Below are 5,303 nucleotides of genomic sequence, written 5' to 3'. Positions count from 1 at the left end.
GCTTTTGTCCTCCAGGGTATTGATTTGTGATGCCAACGTTTGCCAAAAAGTTTGAGGCAAACGTTGGCGCAAGCTTTTTCCCCAAAAGTTTGAGCTAAAGTTTGAGGCAAACTTTTGCTCAAGCTTTTTGTTCCCTGGGGTGTTTTCACTTATTCCGAAAGTTTGAGGTAAAGTTTGAGGCAAACTTTTGCTCAAACTTTTTGTTCTCTCTTGCTCCTAGCCATTCCTTCTTGCTTCAACCTTTCTCCAAGCTTTCTTCACCTATCATTAATCAACCAAACACATCAAAGCTATGCTCAAAATCATGAGATTGTCATTCTTTCATAATATGTGGCAATTATAGCATAAATCCTCATGAAATTGCATTAATTTATCTATGGTTGATTAAATTAAAGGAAACATGAAAATCAACCAAATTGGCTTGCTTGTGGCTCAAGAAAGTACATAATTCAATTGAAAACAAAAGAAAAAGGCTAGTGAAACTAGGCTAAGATGACTTGTCATCACAACACCAAACTTAAAGCTTGCTTGTCCCCAAGCAAGAAATGAATTATTGAGAAGAAAGAATGAAATGGAAGATGATGTTCATGCTAGCAGAGTATTATTGGCAGTTCATGGGGTTTTATGTGGATATGTAAACACTCACTTCTTATTGACTCTTAGGCTTAGAAAGTCTTCTTCAAGCATCAAGCAACACACTGCTATAACCTCTCATTATTTCTTTATCCTTGGCTATTATTTTCTTCATAAGCTTTATTTGAGTGTCATGTGTAACAAGTTCATTGATTTCTTTATACTTGACACATTATTCACTATAGACACTTGGCTCACATTCCTTCTTAAAACATTGATGCCCAGCACCTCTTTGGGCTACTAAATGCCTTGTAGTTAGGTTGCTCTTGGTAGTGGACTTTCAGCTGATGATCCCAGGTTAGTTAACCCAAGTCACCGAGTGTTGATGCACTCCAAAGAGCTTAATAGTCCAAGCAGATCCTAGTACAAAGACATCACAGGCATATATTCTAAGGTTCAAGCTATTGGTGTCTAGCTTTGTTTCTTTTTGTTTTTCTTTTGTTCTGTTGCCATTTTTGGCTTTTTCTTTTCTCTCTTTTTTTTGATTTTCTTTTTAACCAAGGATTTTTATTTGATTGAGATTCATAGACAGTAGGCCACTTTCTACTTAGAAGGAGACATTCTAGTTCTCTTATTCACTAAAAGTGAGTTATCATACAATCACACATACATACCACCACTTACTTTTATTGTACTTCTATCTAACAGAGAACTATCTTACTTCACATTCAAAAATTTCTTTTTATTGAATTAAAGATGCAGGGGACAAAGCATGCAGTAAGTTAAGTGAAAGTAAACATACAAGCACACACTTGGACTAGCTTACTTATTGCAAAAGAAAATTGAATCTACTTGAACTAGATGAACACTTTAGCAAGACATAAATCAAAGTATTTCTCAACAGCAGAAGTTAAGTATAAATACAACCTATTGGTTTGCAGTTCTTTTGTTCTTCCTTCTGTTGTGCCCCTTTTGAGTCATGATGCATAATGTCTTCAAATGGTGGTTCGTTCCCTGCATAATTCTCAAAAGTTGCTTGCTTCTCAAGCCCTTAGGTGACTGGTTAGTATGCATGAATTGAGTGTGGCTTTTAGGATTCAATTTGGTGTGGGAACACCAAACTTAATTCCTTGCCACTCTCTCTAATGCAACAGGTTGTACATTTATAAATTCTTTTGGCCTTGCTAAAGGTTATGGAACCAAACTAAGAAGCAATTAACTGGTTGAATAATTTGTCTGATTGCTTGGAGCTATCATTATGCAAGAGGTGAGAGTATACTTTTAAATGAGATTTTGGTGGAACACCAAACTTAGAATCCTTCATTCTCCCTTAAATTGTTTTGGTGTGCAACACCAAACTTAGATCCTTGCAATACAGACAAAACTACTCAACCTTTTTATTGAAACAGCTATGAAAAGAAAACTACCTCAGGTTGGGTTGTCTCCCAACAAGCGCTTCTTTATTGTCACTAGCTTGACATCTCGTTCTTTGATCATGGAGGCTGAAAAGCATAGTGCCTCAGCTTTTCTCCTCTTACTGTGAACTTCCTTCCAGTATCCTTTTTTATGATCTCTAGGTGTTCAAGTGAAAGGACCCGGTTCACAGTGTAGTATTCAGATGATTGTGGGGACACCTTCATTTGTTGGGTGTTTAACACTACTTTATCCCCTGGTGAAAAGCCTTCAGTAGGGATCTTCTTGTTTCTCCACCCTCTTGGCCTCTTCTTCTTTTCTTTCTCAAAAGATACTCCCTGCCTTGGTGGTTCCTTATCTGAGATGTTGAATTTCTCATCTGGAGGTTTTGGATCTAGTTCCTCCTTGATTTCTTTGGTCTGTTGCACCATCTCTACTTCTTTCAAGCATGGATTTGGAAGTCTTGGAGCTAACTCATTGACTACCTCCTTCAAACTTTGATCTCTGGCCTTATCCTCCGTACCCTCTTCTTCTTGAGTGGGCTCATGTGGGGTTTTAAAAACATGGAATGCTAGGTGCTCATCATGCACTCTCAGCAACAATTCCCCTTTTTCAACATCTATCAGTGCTCTGCCCGTAGCAAGAAAAGGCCTCCCTAGGATGATGGGGGTGTTAGGGTCCTCCTCCATATCCAGAATGACAAAATCAGCTGGGAGAAGGAATTTTCCCACTTTTACCAGTACATTCTCTACAACTCCAACTGCTTGCTGGATGGATTTGTCAGCCCTTTGAAGAAGTATTCGTGTGGATTTCAGCTCACAAATTCGAAGTTTCCTCATTAGAGACAAAGGCATCAAGTTTATGCTTGCACCAAGGTCACAGAATGACTTTTCAATTGTTATGTCTCCTATGGTGCAAGGTATATAAAAACTCCCAGGATCATCTTTCTTCTCTGGTAACTCTCTTTGGAGAATAGCACTACATTCCATTGTCATCTCAACAATTTGTCCTTCTTTTAGGGACTTTTTCTTTGTCAGCACTTCCTTCATAAATTTGGCATACACTGGCATCTGTTCAAGTGCTTCTAAGAAAGGAATATTGATGCTAAGGGTCTTGAATATGTCCAGGAACTTTGAGTATTGCTTATCCTCATTCTCTTTTTTGAACCTCTGAGGGTATGGAAGTTTGGGGATATGTGGCTTCACCCCTTCCTTCTTCTCTTGTAGTTGTGTTTCAAGGATGTCCTTATCTCTCTTTGAGCTTTTTGCATTCTTGATTTTTTGATCCTCTTCACTTCTCTCTTCTGTCTCTTCTTGTGGAACTTCTCTGTTGTGTTCTTCCTGATTGATGGCTTTCTTCTCACTTTCCACTATAATTGCTTTGCATTCCTCCCACTTTGTAGCTTTTCCTTTGTCCCTTGAGTGGTCTTGAGTGGCACTAGGGGATACATTTGATTGCTTCTCATCCATCTCTGCAATTCGTTTAGCCATTTGTTCCATATGCCTCTCAAGATTTTTACTTGTTATGGCTTGATCCTTCCGTGCTGCTTCCTGATCTTGTCTTGCCATCTCTTGATTTTTTTTGAGTTTCTCCACCATTATCTCTAGATTAGAGATTCTTTGGGAGTCTGGATTTAGTTGTGGTTGTGTAAAGTGAGATGGTTGTTGCTGGAAGTTGTTTGAACCATTTGTGGGGTTGTTTTGTGGGTGGAATGTGGGTGTGGAAGGTGGATGATGGTTGTTTTGGTTAGTGACTGAATTATTGGGTAGATAATAGCTGGAATTTGGGTGGTCATTTTGGGGTTTTCTATATGGATTGTGGGTTATGTTTTGCTGGTTGTTGTTCTGGTTTCTTCTTGAGTTGTTTTGGTTTGAATTCCTTTGCCAGGGTTATTGGTTTTGAGTGTGGTTATCTCCCCATCTGAGATTTGGTTGGTTCTTCCAGGATGGATTGTAGGTGTCACCATAAACCTCATTTTGCCCTGAACCTTGGTTGTGCACATATTGAAGTTGTTCCTGCTGCTGATCTTCTTGGTTTTCTTTATTTTGCCCCCACGTGGTTGATGGTTGGCTTGTATTCACTGCTGCAACTTGCAAGCTATCAATCTTTTTAGCCATCTGCTCAAATTGTTGTTGAATCTGCTCCAACATTATCTTGTTTTGAGCTAGGAGGGTGTCAACCCCTTCTATTTCTAACACTCCTTTCCTTAGTGATGGTTGGCGTTGTCTCTGATGGCCAAAGAAATATTGGTTGTTTGCCACCATGTCAATGAGGTTCTGAGCTTCTTCAGCTGTCTTCATGAGTTGCATTGAGCCTCCTGCTGAATAGTCAAGTGCCTCTTGAGCTTTCATTGTCAGTCCTTCATAGAAATTTTGGAGTTTATCCCATTCATTAAACATCTCTGGTGGACACTTCCTGAGTAAAGCTTTGTATCTCTCCCATGCTTCATACAATGACTCTCCATCCATCTGAGTAAATGTTTGAACCTCTGTTTTGAGCCTGATGATCCTTTGAGGAGGATAAAACTTTGCTAAGAACTTGCTCACTAGATCCTCCCAATTGTTGATGCTTTCTCTTGGAAATGACTCCAACCATTGAGTAGCTTTGTCCCTCAGGGAAAATGGAAACAACAACAATTTGTAACTGTCAGGATGTACACCATTGGTCTTCACTGTGTTACATATCCTCAGGAAGGTGGATAGGTGCTGGTTTGGATCTTCCAAGGGGCCTCCTCCATAAAAACAGTTGTTCTGCACCAAGGTGATGAGTTGGGGCTTCAATTCAAAGTTATTTGCATCGACATTTGGGGTAAGGATGCTACTCCCACAATGCCTTGGATTAGCAAATGTATATGAAGCCAAGACTCTCCTCTGGGGTTGACCATTGTTGTTGGCCATTCTCACTGGTGGATTTGTTGGATTTGTTGAGTGTTCCTCCAATTCATGATATTCTTCATCTGATTCTTCCTCTCCAGCAACATTTTTTTCTCTTGCTTCTCTTCTTAGCCTTCGGAGGATTCTTTCGTCAGTTTCATGAAAGGTAGGGATCTCTCTTCTTATATCTGACATACAAGCAAAACACAAGAATCACACAAGACGAGAAAAGCAATAACACTTCAATCCATGGCTGAAGTGAAATATTAGTTAGCTTAGGCAAAAATTCAAACAGTTAGCGTGTTAGTCAAAAGTTAAAGAAACAGAAAAGAAAAAGTGCTTGATCTAGATCTCTACTTCACTTAATCATTGTCAATCTAATCAATCCCCAGCAACGGCGCCAAAAACTTGATGTGTATTTTCGGAAAAACAAAAAACGAATTC

The sequence above is a fragment of the Arachis hypogaea genome, chromosome 15, assembly GCF_003086295.3.
Source record: "Arachis hypogaea cultivar Tifrunner chromosome 15, arahy.Tifrunner.gnm2.J5K5, whole genome shotgun sequence".
NCBI classification, from domain to species: domain Eukaryota; kingdom Viridiplantae; phylum Streptophyta; class Magnoliopsida; order Fabales; family Fabaceae; genus Arachis; species Arachis hypogaea.
The sequence above is the reverse complement of the archived record's forward strand: the minus strand, read 5'-3'. Positions refer to the sequence as shown.